Raw genomic sequence first — 18,558 nt, 5'->3', positions numbered from 1 at the left:
TTTAAGTGATTGAATAGAGCCTTCCAAAATCTCTAAAGGTGTTGAGAAATAAGTCATAGGTTAAGTCTATAACCTACGTATGTATTAAATAAATGAGAGGCTATGGGTAAAGTGACTTAAGGGTCAAAATATATCTATCACTTTTGAAAGATACTTTGTGTGAAGACTATTGACAATGAAAAAAGAGAAGAAAGAAGAAGAAGAAGATGGATTGAGCCTCCATATCTTATGCCATCTTCCTTCCATTGTGCATCTAAATCAACTCCTTTTAGTTGGCATTAGAGTGGCAGTACATGAGCAAAAGATTAGATTGAGAAGCACAACATGAGGTCTACATCAAATTGAAAGCTTACTATATGCCATTAAATCAGGTACAAATCCAGGTCTAATCCATCTAAATCAAGTAAATAGATTCGAAGAGCTATTATAGCTCAAATTTTGAAGCTATTGAGCTCACTTTGGAAGTTTTTGGGAAGACAAAGGAGGCTATAAATGATGTAGAATATAAAAACTTTAGTTTCTTTTTGGTCCAAAATTGGTTCATGGTTGAATGCTTGAAGCTTAAGGGTTGCTTACAACTTGGGTAGAGGGATTGCTTTTGAGGAAGAAGCACATGAGCACCTTGTTGAAGCACAAGATCCACTTGAAGAAAGGGCCTTGCCATGACAAAGACATAGAAGAGAAATAGAAGTTTGTTTCATGCTTTTAGTGGTTAATAATGGAGATCATGAACTCAATCTGTAAAGGCCAAGATAATGTTTTCATTGTAATTGACTCCATCAGGCCACATATGAGACCCGTCAAATTTGCGATAGGCCATTGATAGCCATAAAATTATGATATTGGGCCTTTAAGCATTTTAATAAAGCTTAATCTAAGGATAAATTAGTCCCCCCCACCCCCCTCCAGGTTACCCATTTTCACATACTGATAGGTATTGATCTAGCTCCACCTTAGTTGTTCACATTGGGAGTTGGAGAATTGGATACCTACAAAATTATCTTCAGACCAGCATTGAGTTTGTTATTTTGTAGAACTAGTTTGCATCTTTTGTGTTCACACTACAATGGATAGAACTAACTTTTTAAAGGTCAAAAAGACAGTTTCAATGGAGCTTTTGGGTGATGATTTTGAAGGGAAAAAATATTGGAAAAATTCCAAAAAATTATTCTAGATTAAGCTTGGTTGATACTTCATTTTGACATTTAAAAATATAGAAAAATAGTAGGAAAAATGATCAATTTTAGGCCCATATTTTGATTTTTAAAAAACTGTATGAGCACCGTTTGAGCCCCGTTTTATGTGTTTCGTGTTAGATAGATGATGTATGACATATGGGTATGATGTATGGATATATGTGATAGCATTTGGGCACATGTATGATATCTATATCATTGGAACTTAGTTTATGTGATAGCCACATATGTGATAGCATTTGAACACATGTGTGATAGTCATATCATTGGAACTTAGTTTATGTGTATTTTCTTGGGCATTTTTAATGAATTAGTCTTGGATTTGAGCTATTGATGTTCGGACTTATTCACATGCTTGAATACTGGTTCAATACAATGTACGTTGTTGGTTTTTTATAAAATTGCAGCTATCATAATGTTAGAAGCATCACAAATTACTCAAATGATTGGTGGCAAGTTGATTAAGGATAACAATAGTTATGGTCCTATTGCATGGAAAATATTCTGATGGGGAAAGGTCTATGGGATCTCATTACAAGTGAAGGTGCAATGACTTGAACTTATTGAAGAGTCCATGGAGAAACAAAATAAGGTCTACAAAGACTAGATAGATAAAAGCATGGAGGTTTTACATTGGATATCTATTTGCATTTTAGAGACATTGATCCCACATATCAATAAGGCTAGTATATGTAAAGATGCTGAGGAGATCATTGAGAAAATGTATGGAACTTGCACATAGGCAAGAAAGATATAACTAAAGTAGATATTGCATGGTTCATGGCATGAGAATCAAAGCATTAGTGATTATGTTATAGAGACAAAGTAGATTTTGCAAAAGACCTTACTTTGATAAATGCATTGTGGATGATGATGATTTGGTTTTTGTTACTTTGAATGGACTTTGACATGCATACAAGTTCCTTGATACCTCTATTTATGTGAGAGGTGGCCCTTAACCCAACTTTGAAGTGTTGATTTCTTTGTTGCTTTTTGAAGAAATAAAAGTCAATCCTTAATGCACCTAGTAGTTAAAAAAATGCTAGTCAGGATGGTATATTCTATCATCAGAGAAGTCATACTAGCTCATCCAAAGCTAAAGGATCTTCATATGGTCATGGAGATATCTTTGCACATGGTTGTAGCTCTTGTGGATGTGGAGACTTTATGCCTAGAGCTAGGGGGAGATCCTACTCTAGAGGTAGAGAATGTTCTAGTCCATAGAGAGATGGTGCATATCATTATTATGGGCAGTTTGATAACTTTAAGAGGGAGTGCTATCATAAGCAAAATGCTATGCCTAGGGTTTAAGGAAGAACTTAGTTTGGCACTATTTAGGCAGATATAGTGGTGCTTTCTATGGTTCTAGAGGTGGTTCATTGCATAGAGGTCATCTTTTTGCTATGGAGCATGTAGTTGGCAGCATGACACATCCCTCTAGAGAGGATGATTGATTTTTGGATTCAAGACCTACAAATCATATGACACCTCATGCAAAATGATTTGATAGAAAGCAAACAAATAAAACTGAAGAGTATGTGGTTACATGAGATGAAACCTTGCATAAGATTACTCACATTGGTAGTGTTCCTTTGGTGACTAGAGATGGGATAGAGAATAAGCTTGGAGATGACTTGCATGTGCCTAGCATCACTAAAAATTTATCTTCAATTGGTTAATTGACAGATGAAGGACTATAAGTAAGGTTCAATAAATATGGTTGCTTCATTGAGGAGTTTAGAAATGGAAAACCTAATAGGTTGATTGCTCATGGTCAAAAGAAAGATAAAGATGTTTGCATTGGATGCAAGAACTCATGTTATAAAAAGTTCTATGTATGTTGAGATTGGACATGGACAAGATAAGGATGTTGAGTTATGGCATAGAAGAATCGGGCATGTAAACTTGCAAAATTGAAACAAATGGACTCCATACAAGTTGTTCATGGTATTTCATAATTTGGCTACGTCAACTATGATCATGTATGTGAGGCATGTCAGTTTGGCAAGCAATCTAAACTCCCATTTCCAAACAAGGGGAGAGTTAGCACATATTCTCTAAAAATGGGACATTTGCATATTCAAGGTCCATGTCAAGAATGCTTTCCTGAATGGTACATTGGAAGATGAAGAATATATGGAACGAATTGAAGAAATTGCTACCCTAAATTTTGGTTGCACTTTCATGTACTATGCAAGAAGTATGACCATCTCTACATAGGAGATATTGGAAGAATAAACTACTAGCCAGATCGTTGAGATGGCAAGCTTAATGCGTGTGGACATTGATGATGGACCGCCTACCTAGATGGGTTTGCACATCTACACTTAGCACATTAGTGGTCATTATGATCCTCACATGGCCATTGACTTATCACTTTTTATTAGCACATTTTGCCCCTCTTTTGATTGTATTTGCATTAATTGGTTTAGAACCAGGCGTAGCTATTTCATAGGCTTATGTTTTTATAATTCAGATTTGTATTTATTTGAATGATGCAATAAACCTTTATTAAATGACCCTTCGGTTTGGTTTAATCACCAAGCTGAACATGTCAAAAACTATTATATTTAGTTTGTTGCACCTACCTACAACTAGCATAGTTATAGCGCTAGTCGATTAGTATAGTTTGTTATGCACTCTTTGACTTAGTAGGCCACTTTCCTTTATGTTTTACCTTATCTATACTTTGTGTAGATCGTATTGTGTGTGGAAGAAGAAGAAGAAACCAACAAGAAAATTTTTTGGCCTCCATCTCTCTTCTTGTGTTCTTGAGTGAGCTTCCTCTTGTGTGTATGGTGTGTGTTTGGCATAGTAGCTCAAGCAAATCCCCCCACCATGCGATTCTTGATATAGATGTTGTCTTGGAAGTGATTCAACTCCATGATGCAATATTACATATATCCATCTATTAATTTTTATTGCTTCATGTCCAATGAGAATGAAGAAAGTGATTTGGTATGAAAAGCCTATTCAATGGAGGCCCTAATAACATCATGGAGGGGAGGGAGAGGTTTTTCTTGTTTCATTTGAAGCAAAGCTTTCAAAAACATAAATGAATTTTGTGAACAAGGAGAAGAAAAAGAATGTCATTTCCATGTGTGAGCAATGGTGGCATCATGCATAAACAAAAGTTGATAATATAACATAGGAAACCTTGATAAGGTGGCACAAAGATGATGTGCATGAGAGTTGCATCCCATGATGGACATTTGCCTTATTTTCTAAGAAAAGAGTATTGCTAATTGGTGTAAGTTAGAGTTTATTGTAAGCATCCACAAGCATGTGACTCCATTCATTGCAATGTGTAGATTCACATATATCCTAATGCACTTGTAGGCCACACAAAGTTCTATAGAGATTGCATGGACCCCAAGGACAAACATAATTGAAAGCATGAATGGTTAACATATTGTTGGTGAGGACTTCAAGGATAAGATCTCAATGTATAATGCATATTTATGTAACATGGCCAATGTTCTTCAAAGTGAGAGACAACCTGCATATATCCTCGAAAGACAACGTAGTGATGTCCCAAGCATGGAAACACTTTACAATGCATATCTATCTAACAAGGCCAATGTTCTTCAAAGTGAGAGACAACTTGCATATATCCTTGAAAGACATATTGTTGATGTCCCAATGATGGAAACACTTTTGCAACAACTTGCAACAAGGAACACCTTGAGCCTACCATAAGATACATGTATGGTAATTGAAGCAATATCAAATACTCCCTTGTTCAAGGAACAAATGATTTTGCAAGGGAACAAGAAGATTGTGTAATTCAAGACAAAATATTTGGATAAAAGAGGACTCTACTCTCATAGTATAGGTTTTGTCATGGAAACTAAGGATAAGAGAAAAAAAGGGCATCTTTCAAAGACATCATTTTATGGTATGGGAGCAACTAATGCATGATAATAGAAGTGTGAGTGGTAAGGATGGAAACAATGCACAATGGATGCCAACTACTAGACATGAGCCATAAACCATTGATAAAGTGATTCACAATTGTAGAGTAGAGCATCAACCATGCATTGAGGGAAATACATAGGACTCTATAGGGTGAAAATTCAAGTGTATGGGATTGATTGCATTGCAAATCAAATGTGGCGAGTCCATAAAAAATATAAGTTATGGTGACTCTGAGCTACTTCTTTGAAAGACAAGACCTAAGGAAAGGTGGCTCAAATGCACACATGATGGGGTTTTTCCTAAATGTTGTTACACATTCTCATTATTTGGACAAGAATGGAGTATACATTCTAGGAACCCCTCTAGTTTTAAGGTAGAAGCATGCACAAACATCAACCATGATGAGATATGCAACTTGGTGAATGCTTAGTCATATTTAAAACGATCACAAAGAGAGTAATCCATATGGATACTACTTGTGACATCACCATGTTTGGACCTACCATGATTAGTTTCATAGTTCTTGCAACCCTCATATAATCAAGGTCTACAAATTGGTAGGATAGGGTTTTAAGAGAGGTAGTCAAAAGGGTTGCAAGTGCACAAAGCATGGTCACAACACTTGTGTATGAATTTACCATTGTAAAATTGAAGCACATGATGTTTCTTATCACCATGGATAGTAGTGGGCTATATGAGGTGCATATTAACATGAAACCTAGTCATATCTACACTACTTTTCAAAAAAGAAAAGTGCTAAGAAGCCTTAACTAGCACACAAGAATCTCCCCTTCACATTCATTTGCATTTTGGGCCTTCATCAAAATGAGAATATGCTCATGTACTGAAGATGTATCAACAATTCATGGTGGACCCAAATTGCATCCATAGTTGGCCTAAATTAAATGACCCTTTTACTTTAGCCTAGGCTTATTTTCCATTTGAAGGTAAACACTTTACTTCTCATGGGTAACTATTCTCACATAAGTTATACTTATGACCATACAATGGGTTTTTTTTCTTTGTGACATCTTTTGGGACATCCACTCATTGTAATGCTAGTATGATTTTAATAAACCATGATCTCACCAATCTAGACAATGTCGCCATTGGGACTATGTATGCAGACCATTCTAAAGCTTACAAAATTGCTTACTTGTAAGACACGCCTTGAGGGCATATGTACACCAATGTGAACTCTTGAACTTCAATTCATATGACCTAAAAGCTCACATTAGTAGTCCCATGACCAAAAAGCTTACTTGAAAAAATCTCACAAATATATTCCCCATCCTATCAAACTTTTCTTTAATTGCTAGAAAATTGATGAATAGATAATTGATATAGACACTTTGATATCTCAAATGCACTAGTAAATTTCTCAAGGCATAATAATAAAGTATCCCCAAATCATGAAAGCAATGTGTATGATTCCAACATAGGGATAACTATTGTATACCTATTTTGCCTAGTGTTGCGAAAAGAAAAACGCGTGGAGTATGGATTGGACCATATAGAGAGCAATGAGCACGACTTTACTAAAGTATACAATGGACCAACCAGATGTAGAGCTAAGAATGGACCATATAGAGAACAATTTGCATGACTTTACTAAAGTTGAAGGCACATGCATAACTTAGTGCAAGAATTGACTACCAATATATAACAAAGGAACCAAACAATAGTATATACCAATTGTTGCATGGATTATTAAACACCCAAAAGTAGCTTGTGGAATTTGAAACAAGCATTATTTGGTAAATAAGGCACCAAGTTGTACTCTACATAGTAGACTAGACTCCTCTTTGAGATCTAAGTCTAGCTTTAAATGGCACAATGATCTGAAGAGTTTGAGACCCAAGTGGTCCTAAGTGTGCTCACACATCATTATCACATTATATGCTCATTATATGATACACCCCCCCATTAAATAGATTTCGCCTACATATACACAAGCACACAAACATACACGTGCAAAAATCTAGATGGAAACATCTCAAATGAATTCTACACAATAATATTCTTTCACACAAGCTTGTTCCTCACATACATGCTTCGTTGCATTGGCAAATCTGTTGACATTGATACTATTGCACACAACATTTTTATGCGAGTTAGCAAATGCTTGCATATGATTTGATGCATAATTTTGCAAGAATCCACGATACTCTTTGGGTCCATACTAACCATATTTTGATAGATATGTCCATACTCTTTGGGTCCATACTAACCATATTTTGATAGATATGTCCATGGACAACTTTTGACAAAAGTAGGATTTTGCCCTTGGTTAGACCATTCCCTATTTTGGCAAAAAGCCTTGGTTAGACAATTTTTCACAAAACAATGTGAAGATTTTCTTGTGAAAACAAGGGAGGATGGGGGTGCATGTTTGTGTGTGGGTGCATGTGCATGCGCACATGTTTGTGCATACAAGTGTGCATGTTGTTATGGCCATCTCTTATCTTGTGTGTCAAAAGTTCAGTTTGAACAACAAAATTGGATCCACATGCTCTCAACTTTGGAAGGCAGGTAACATATTGTTAATCTATATTTTCCTCTCTGCACCATCCATGAACTTATTTGGCACAGAGATAAGGATTAGAAGCAAGTGCACATCATATGATGTTGAATATCTAAACAGTTGTAGATTTGTGCATAACACTCCTAGGGCAATTAAGATTGTATGAACAGTAATGCACGATTTTTGTGAAATTTGCTAGATGAGTAACATTTCCTTCAAATGCTCATAGGCTTTGTGTAGAGACGAGACAGTTGATTGTGTACATAGTTGGGCAACGATTCATTCTATGGCAATATCATACACCACCTGTTTGTATGCTCCAATCTATTGAAACCTTGGAAATAGTAAATGCTTAGATTTAAAAAACACAAAAGAGAGCCGAAAGAAGACAAGGATAGTTTTTACCTCACACATGAGAGCGTTTTGAAGGTTAAGGGCTAAAGCGTGTCCTTTGGTATATAATATCCCATAATTATCGGTAGTAATTCCTAGGTAGGCATAGGTCTTCAAATATTGAAGATTTGCTAAAGCGCATAGGGAGGACTGCAGCAGCCACGAATACTTAACCCGCAAAATTGACGGTAGGGTTGGCAAATGCCCATCTGATCATCTGGTTGGGAGGGAACTTCTGACTCCATGCTGGAGTTTCAAGGAAGGATGGGGAACCGACGATAACCCATAATTCCAGGGACTCCGAGCTCGCCTTTGCGAGCCCCCCTGCTCTGCAAAACAAGACAAGAGAATGGGTAGTGCAGCTGGGGTGAGTGGGAAAGCCAAGAGAATCGGTCATCTTATTGAGAGAGAGAGAGAGAGGTCGCAACTTGCAAGTCCCGTTGGGTAGAAGAAATGTAATGTATAGACAAAGGCGACTGATGCTTATCGTCTGCACCAAGGAAACCGGCCCACTACAGACACAGACACCCCACCCCACCCCATAAGGGAGTCAAATAATGCGGTTAGGAAGGGACCACGTTAGTGTAGGCTAGCTGCAACTTTTCCTCACACGTTATCACGAGAAGACAACACTCTCTCTCTCTCTCTCTCTCCACATACACAAGATGCTCCACATCCACCAGGTTGCACAAAGCATGGCACCAAGCTAGTGCTTTGCACCGGTGTTACTCATAGTTAGGGTGCTTCATGTCCTAAGACATGCTTTATGTGGTAGGAGGATTCACACACAAGCATCATATCTTGGTTTTATATCATGATCAAAGCCTAACTGCTTGTGTCTAGGCTATGCTTTGCTTGGTGCTATGAAAATGGAATGCATCTCACGCCGCCATGCGCGATTTGCACGAGATACATCTCAACAATGCTTTTCCACCACTATTATTTAATGGAAACCACATTATACAAAAACAAATTAGAGAGAAAACATATGACTTTTTCAATATAGTAAAATTAGAGGACATCATATAGAGAGAAAACAAATGATTTTTTCACTACAGTAAAATTAGAGGACATCATATGAGGTGCCGTGGTGCCTGATTTGATAGCCATTCCAACCATGTGAAAAGAAAAATGTAAAAAAAAATTATAGAGCTCTCAAAGAACGTAACAACAATTTTCCTTGCCCAAAGTCCTAAAGTGGAAAGTTAAATCTTGCACTAATCATAGTCCAAAAGGAGTAATATTATTTAGCAAGCTCTTCATTTGGAGCTTTTTGGTCATCACTTGGATTTTTTTGGTTATTTTATGGAGCTTTTTGTTTGATTATGTTATTGCTTTAAGTTTAATTATTTTGCAATTGCAAACTAATTAGATCATTTTCCTATATTGAGTTCTTTTTGTGTTTTACTTAGATTGACTCATTATTTTAGAGATTAGTTTGATTGATAAGGGTACTTTTCGAGATGTGTGGTAGAAACCCAATTTTGTTCATTTTTCTCTCTTTGGTATATTTTGAGAGTTTGAAAAAAATGGTCCCTTGAATAGCTTGTTTAATACAAAATTTCAATACGGGTAACAAGATTACCCCTCATAAAGTTACAAATTTTGTTAAAAAACTCCAAGTTTTGGCAAATACATTGAAAAAATCCAAGTTTTAGAAAATTTTGTGAAAAAACTCCAAATCAAGGGCTTGCTTTTTAAAATCCTCGTCTAAAAGTAACACTAAAAAAGCCACTATTCTTCTTGGTCATAGATCTACTTATCGTCTCTATGTAAAATACAACTTCCTCTTTGAGCCCATGAAATGTGGGCCTAGCATGCATTTCTCTCAACCATTGTACCAATAGGGCAAACCTACATTCTTAAAACTACATGGTGAGCGCACATATATATCTAATCTTCTATTGAATATCTATATAGTCTACCTATCTACTTCATTTTAATATATCCAATTGTATTTATTAAATCTAATAAGATTAAAAATGATTTACAATCTTATGTATGAATATATATATATATATCTCCATTCTAAGTAATTATAGCATATCAAATCATGGGAGTACAGAAGTCAAATCACAACTAGGATGTAAAAAGTCATGGCAAAGAAGCAAAACAGATTGCCATATGCCAAGGAGTCAAATCATCTTGAGGGAACAAGATCTAACTCCTAATCTAGAAGTCCCTTGATCTTGGCAATGCGTTCCTGGATGCCCTTATAGCAAAATCAAAGATAAAAACATTTTTTGTAAGCCAATTATACCAACAGCCCCAAAATCTTTAAAGAAAAAACAAAATCTTCATATCTAGTACATCAAGGTGGGATATTTTGCTAGGTTCATCATACATGGTGAGTAGAAAGAGCATTCTCTCAATAGAGAGTGAGGGAGGAATCATTAAGGGAGGCACACAAGATGCACATCCACCACCGACGCTTCAACAACTTCACTCTCCCTTCTTCCTTGGGCTTCTTAGAAGGAACATCAGTTGTGAGACCTTGCCCTCTTATTACTGATCCCTTACTGGCTCACTAGGATATCACAGACATAGGTTTTGGGCATGTCACCTAATGAAGTAATATATATAGCACTGAGACTGATTGTAGAGAGAAAGAAAGCACTCAATTGCCTATGAGGAGAGAGTGTCTGATTGAGGGTGTGACCAATAGTTGTTGTAGGGTGTTTGTCTCACATACCTAATTTCTATGAGCCTCATCCTCATGGCCTATTGCCTCCTCAATTGCCTAATAAACCTAAAATGCACATGCCAAATTATCATTGTGGGCTATTACTATGTCTACCACTATCGAACACAAAATAATGCACACAATAGATTGGGAGCAACAAAAAAGTGCCAATCACAAAGAACACCACCAATCTCACCTTCTCTTTGTCTTGTCTCTTCTCTTGATCCACTTGCTTGCCACATGGAAAAAGGGAAAAAAGGAGAACACACACACATACACACACACACACACACACACACAAACTAATGCTTCACATTTCTCTTATCAAGCTCTCTCTTTAATATATAGATACACACACATACATATAGACACATCTCACATTGAGAAATAATCCTACATAAGAGACACATGTACATGGAGAAAGAGAGATACTTGGATATAGGAGATAAACATAGAGGACAACATAGACACACACACAGAGAGATTAAGATAAAAATCATAAACATGGAGGCAAAGAGAGAGAGACACACATAGAAAGATTAATTTAATAATTAGATATATATATATATATATATATATATATATATATATATATATATATATATATGCTTTGAAATAATTTTAGTAAATTTTAAAGAATTTTTTGGCTTAATTAAAAATTAAGTTAAAATATTATTTAATTAAGTTGAAAAAAGTCTTAGCATTTTACCATTTTTTCTTCAAAGCATGTGGTATTTATAAAACAACTTTGAAAATTTTTAAGAAGTTTAAGAGCTCATAAAGAATAAATATCTTAATATTACTCATGAGTACACCGTAAGTTCTATAATTGAGAAGATTAGTATACATGATGAGAAGGTTAAAGAGAGCATTGAAAGAGGAAGAGATCTAGGTCTATAAGAAGAAGATTGAGATCTAGGCCTATGAGAAGAAGATTGAGGCACTTGCTTTGATGAACCACAAGAGAACAAGCCATATGTGTGGTTAGATATTTGTGAATGTGTCTTACCCTTCTTACTTGTGTCTTATATTTTGAGCACTTCTTTATGATTTTCAGGGACAAGACTAAAGATTGCCAAAATCTTCAAGTCATATGATAGCTCAATAACTATCACATCTTTTTTCCTTATGTTGAAATGTAACCATAGCTTATGATTATACTTTTTAATGTATCAATGACTATTATTTTACTTTGCAAAGGATATTGGATCCTAATTTGTATTGATGTTATTTCTTGAAAAGCCCCCTAAGTTTAAAAATTCTTTAATTGGAATGCATTGCTATGCTAAAATATATTGTGCACATCCCTTTCTTGCTCTTTTTATATTCTATGTACATTTTTATTTACTACTTTTGCTAATAACATGCTAATAACCTAGGATTCCATCTAAATGGTAGATTATTATTTTGTATCCTTCTACATATATGCTGACATATTGCAACTCATAATGTAATAAAATATTTTGGATATGTAAATCAAATACAATTTCATGTATAAGAATATATTAAAGTATATATAAAGTTTTGCCAAATATTTCTTCACAACAAGTGCCAATGAGGAAGACCAAATTGTCAATTGTTTATATATTCCTCATTCAAAAAAATACAATAGTGAGAGATATACAACTTATACAAGACAAATAATATTCAATTCTTTTTTTCAATGGTATGTACCATTGAGCTTGAACATGTATCCAAAAAATATGTTGTCTTGTCAAGAACTTACATTGTATTTGCATTAGAGCATCTACTATATCATTTTATATATTTATACCAACTATTTGCTCCAAGTGCAAATTTGGTACTTCTACATGTATATACTCAAATTTTTGTAACTCATATGATGGAATGAAATCTTTTCTATTTTGAGCCTATCCATTACTAGCACGATCCTTAATTGCATTACCTAGGGATTTCCATTGATTGCATTTAATGGTTGAACCCCTAGTTCTAGAGTTTAACTTGCTAAGTATACCATGAAAGCCTAGGAACCTTCTAGCCTTCACTCCACCAATAGATGGCTTTTTGGGCACTTTTCATATGCTAGAGATGTGTATGGAAGAAGAGAGAGATCCAAGAATACCATATTAGAGAATTTGGGAATCTTCCAAGTTCCACTTTCAAATAAGCAGTAAAGATTTGACCATGTGGCTAAATCATTTCTAGCCTTCATTCCACCAATAGATGGCTTTTTGGGCACTTTTCATATGCTAGAGAAGTGTACGGAAGAAGAGAGGGGTCCAAGAATACCATATTAGAGAATTTGGGAATCTCCCAAGTTCCACTTTCAAATAAGGAGTAAAGATTTGACCATGTGGCTAAATCTTAATCCCATATTTGAGAGTTGAACTTGGGGGGATCGCTTATATAATATTTAGGAAAAATTTCACCTTCAAGTAAGGGGATAAGATTTGACCATATATCCACATAATAATCACATTAGGAATTTTCAAACTTTATGAAAATTTCCAAATTCTTAAATATGTGGTTCAAGGTGAAAGAAGAGAGAAGAGTGTGCAAGAAGAGAGGCCCAAGATTGAAGAGCATAATTGGTAACCAATGCCTAAGACCAAATGTCAAAATTGGACTAGTTAGCACTTGAAATCCAAGGGGGTTAGGGTAGGAATGTGGCATCAAAGGTATGGGCACATGCCAAAGTGCCATGCAAGCTTAAACACAAAAAAAACATGCAATCTGTTGACCGTTACAGACACTAGAATGGAATGCACCTAGATGTAACAACAAAAAGGGGCTTGTTTGAATGTACAAATTTGTACACAGATGTACTGTATCATATAGTACAAATTGCATTGTACAATGCAGTTTGTACACCATATGAAGGCAACTAATGCGAGTGTATAGAGTTAACCCTAATGAGCACTTAGGGGATTTTTGGGCACAAACACTACAATTGACTCACACACAACTCAATTGAACCTTGAGTACATCACACCAATGATTGTCTCAAACACATATAATGAGCTTGGTAGAGCACATGTAATCAACATTAGTTAAGCACATATAATCGACACTAATAAAGCATATAAGTAATGTTGATTGAGCACATACTAGTATGCTATAGAGCACATGATGACTATGACTTGACAACAATGTAACCAAAAACCACATGCTTGATGGACCTCTAAGGAGAATGGAGGATACAGAGAGAGAGAGAGAGAGAGAGAGAGAGAGAGAGAGAGAGAGAGAGAGAGAGAGAGAGAGAGAGAGAGAGAGAGAGAGAGAGAGAGAGAGAGAGAGAGAGAGAGAGAGAGAGAGAGAGAGAGAGAGAGAGAGAGAGAGAGAGAGAGAGAGAGAGAGAGAGAGAGAGAGAGAGAGAGAGAGAGAGAGAGAGAGAGAGAGAGAGAGAGAGAGAGAGAGAGAGAGAGAGATGATATATTTGTGGTACCTCCAAGTGCTCTATTTTTAGTAGTACATTATAAGCTTATCACTTAAAGAATAAAGAATGAGTATATACATGTATAGTTAAGGTTAGTGAGTAAGTTAGGTAGTTTGCTACATTGGTCTTTACCCAAACAACTCTCCATTGAAAGATCAACATGCCTTTAAGATAGATAAAAGTATAAGAGAGTATGTGAGGTGGATACACATAAGGTACACTCATTCAATGATCATCGACTCTCTACAATGTGGAAGATTTTTGGAGATTCGAATCTTGGTGAGAAAATATAAAGAATTATCATTAACATAAACTTTCACAAGCCCAACTCCCTTGTCCTCAAGCACCTAACAAATGAAGTGATACCTCACTTCTATGTGCTTGGTTTCCACATGAAACACATGATTTTTTATCAACACGATTCCATCTCACTACTATCACTATGCTTGGTTTTCTAATGAAACACATGATTCTTTATCAACATGATTGCACTCTCACTCTCACTTTGCAACAATGCCATGTCTTTATCAAGGCTCAAGTCTCCCACTAGAAAGCAAAGAACACAAGAATGGCTTGGAGGTAAGTGAACTCACTAACTTACCTTCCCATGTTATATTCAAAAGCATGAAACCCTAACCTCCATTGAGAGGGGTGTAAAGCCTACCCTAAAACCTTATTTTTATGTACAAAAGGCAAAGGATTAATGGAGCACACTATTCATACGTGTGAAAACTTTTAGCAACTATTCATCTTGCTTCTGTTCTTCCATCTTATGAAACCATTGCTTAAGAGCAAGAGCAAGAGTGTGTGAATGTGTGCATGAATGATGAACTCAGTGAAGCAAATATCATCATCATCTCTTGACTCCCTTGTCTTTTTCCTAGTAGATAAGAGGTTGATTTTGGAATTGTGTGTGAGGGAGAGTTTGTAAGAGAGTGAGGAACTCAACAAGGTGAAGTTGTCTCCTTCTTCTTCTCCATATTTTTCTCTCAATAATGGGAAGGATCGGTGTGAATGCAAGGAGTTGAGGGATTTTCTTGTGAAGAGAGTATCACTTGCTAGCTACTCTTGTGCTTGATCATCGATCCTCTTGATTAATGCTACCATCTAAGGTTAATTCAGCCTAGTCTAGACTTAAAAAAATAGAATTGTATGGCTACAACCCTCACATCCCTTATAGAATCTCTAATCCATCATTGGAAAATATTACAATTTACAATAGTAGTGAACCCATTGTTGGAGGGGTTTTTGTCGAAAGGTTGAATCCACCGGGGATCAGAAGTAGAAGGAAGTAGAGATAGGAGATGGAAGAGAAGATAGAGAATACCCGTGTTAAACACTACAAAGACAAATCACAATGAATTGAATCAATATGTATTGAAAGAACCTGGAATCTTCGCACTACTTAGAAGCAATCTCCAGGCATTAGATCTCTTGGAGCTTCTTCGTAGAACAAAACATACATAAAAATTACAGCTCCTTGTCTGTTGCTCGGAACCCAAATCTGATGGCTCCATTGGCTTTGAAAGGGGGGTAAAACCTAGGATGCCTGGTCACGGATCTCCCAGATCACTCCTTCTTCTTCTTTTAGTTCAATCTGTAGTTTTCAGCTTGTTTACAGCGATCGCGACATGCGCGATTTCATCCATCTGACCCTCTTGTGAAAATCCCCTAATTGGCTGAAAAAGCAACTAGCTTTTTGCATGCCATCCTAATCTAGAAGCTTTTTTCTAACTTTTTTAGATTTTTACAATAAATAATATAAAAATATGCTAAAATTATCCAAAAATCTAGTATTTTTGGATAATCCATGCAACTCACACTAGTACTAACGGCTCAGGTCACATTGACTCTCTAGATCAATAAAGAAGTCGGATGACGATGCATTCCATACTTTTTCACACTGTGTCCTCATAACATCATGACCTCCACCCCCTCTAAACCTGCACATCCTCTAGTATGTGCCAAAATCCTAGTTGTCACCAGATTCTGAGTCCTCCTCATCCTCTGCAACCATATCATTTACTTCTTCATCTTCCATATCTTCCTGGCTAGCCCCTGTATCAGGACCACTATTTTCTTCCAATTCTGGCAACTCATAGGTAGTAGATTCCTGCCTTTTGAATAATTTGATTCTTTTTCATGCTAGTGGAAGTTTGATGGTTGTCCCATCTAGCTCATTTAATGCATAAGTAGCATTATCAAACACCTGTCTTACCACATAGGGTCCAAACCATCTTTTGGAAACTTTACGCATGGCACTATGTTGGTTATCTAAACTGCTATCATAAACCAATACCCAATCCCCATCTTGTATGGTTCTTGGTCTCAGTCTATGTCTTTTGTCAAACCATTTCTTATTCTGTATCCTTGCTGCCCTTAACTTTGCAGTTGCTGCCTCTATGTCTTCTGACTTTCTTTCCAATTGTCTAATGCGCAAGGCCAACAACTCCTCTCGATTCAACTCCTCCTCCCAAGGTAACACACTCCATGTGACTGTCATCTCTTCTATCGGCATGATAGGTTTTTGACCAAACATCAATTCTGCAGGCATATATCCTGTAACAGCACTATGAGTTGTTCTGTCGGCCCACAAAGCACAAGGGAGCAATCGTGGCCACTCTTTTACCTTCTCTCCACATGCTTTTGCCAATGCCTTCTCAATAGGTGGGTGACCTCTTTTACTTTTTCCATTTCCTTCAGGGTTATAGGCTGAAGTTAAAGCAAGCTTTATCCCCAACTATGGAAAGAAATCATGAGCTTCATCTGCATCCAACTCACCCCTATCTGCTGTAATTTTTCTCACACAGCCATACCGACAAAAGATCTCTTCTAAGAGAAAAGTACACACAACATTTGTTGTCTTAGTACGTAAAGCTTTCCCTTCCACTTGATTAGTCAAGTCTTCATTTGCCAAAGACCTGTAGGCATTGTGACCAAATCCACCACTCACTTAAAGTGAAGAGACAATGGATATGTGGGTGCAATCCATCCTGATGTCTCACAGATGAATACATTTGACATGTCGTACATGTTTCCACAAAGTGAGCAACATCCTTATACATACCCTGCCACCAATATCTTTCTTTGATCTTTGTAAAAGTATCCCAAACACCTCTCTGACTAGCCCACAAGCTTTCATGAAATTCTTGCATTACTTTTACTTGTGAGGCTTTGTCACCCAAAACTCACAATGGCATACCCTGTTTCTTTTTAACATGTTTCCATAAGTATCCATCTTTAAAAAAAAAACCCATACGCTTTTTTCCTCTTGATTTTCTTAAACTCCTCATCTGACCATTCATCTCTCTTTGTTAATGTACTGAGGTATTGACAAATTCTCAGCCACTCTCCTGTATATTTGTCTTCCAGAAACACTTCTACACAAGATACAAAACATCTAAAGTGTCTTCTCTTTGTTGTCCAAGCTTCTGTTAATGCTGTAGCAACACCTTGCATTGCTAAATTCACTCTTGCAACATCATTTTCAGCCATAAGAAAGTCATCTTCTTCCTCCTTATCCATCATCCCATCTTCATTCTCATAACATGCTCGAGATAACATGTCTGCCACTGGGTTATCTCTTCCTGTAATATGCTGAAATTTAGGGTTCAAAGATTTTATGTATGCAATCCACCGGAGCATAGCAATGTCCGGAGTAGCACAACTAGTAATCATACCCAATACCGGCAAACAATCGGTCTCAATGACTACATGAGCACCCATAAACTACTCCTTATCACATTTAAGGGCTGTCACAATTCCCCATAATTCTCTTTTAACTGTGGATATCTTCTCTGTTAGCACCAAAGCAAATTGCATATCTTTGTCCTTCCTCATCATCTTGCCCAATTTCCCATCCAATCCCGATTGGGCTTGTATCAATAGTAATAATGATAGGCTTTCCATGTGAATAGTCAGCCTTTCTCAATGTAGGAGCAGATTTTAAGAGTTGCTTCAATTTCTTCATTGCTTTCTGATGCTTCCTTTCCCAATGAAATTTCTGACCTTTCCTTAGAAGCTGATAAAGAGCATCAGCTACATGTGCAAAGTGAGGAATCCATATCAAATAGAACACACATGCACCCAAGAATCTAAATTGCATTCTATCAATCCCATCTATTTTTGATGGTGATGGCCTTTGCCCATAAGGCCCACACATATACCCAACAATCAAAACCTCTTCAACTCCAAAGATAGACTTTTATCCAGAAAGAGTTAAATGCACCTCTTCTAGACGTGTCAAAATCCTCTCACAATCCACAATATGGTCTGCAACAAACTGTCTGCATCCATGAGCATCCATCTCTTCATTCTTTTCATCCACTACACACCCTTTGATTGGAACATCATCCAAGAAGGGCATCATCAATTGTGGTATAAAATCCCTAAGTACCCTATTCATCGCATTTGTCATGTGTGCCACTGAGTTTGTTGCACCCTGTGG

At 36.6% G+C, this 18,558-nt stretch overlaps 1 long non-coding RNA gene across 1 annotated transcript; it reads right to left on the bottom strand.

The window, feature by feature from the left end:
* Positions 1-338: 338 nt before the first annotated feature.
* Positions 339-8,554, bottom strand: LOC148036316 (uncharacterized). Its single transcript, XR_015690928.1, has 2 exons — positions 8,044-8,554; positions 339-7,962 (listed from the first exon to the last, which is right to left on the bottom strand). It is a non-coding gene; the product is annotated as an uncharacterized LOC148036316 (long non-coding RNA).
* Positions 8,555-18,558: the final 10,004 nt, after the last annotated feature.

The sequence above is a fragment of the Lygodium microphyllum genome, chromosome 5 (genome assembly GCF_053477565.2).
Source record: "Lygodium microphyllum isolate KBCC chromosome 5, Lygodium_microphyllum_v1.1.10, whole genome shotgun sequence".
Lineage (NCBI taxonomy): Eukaryota > Viridiplantae > Streptophyta > Polypodiopsida > Schizaeales > Lygodiaceae > Lygodium > Lygodium microphyllum.
This window is presented reverse-complemented; position numbering and strand designations above follow the sequence as displayed.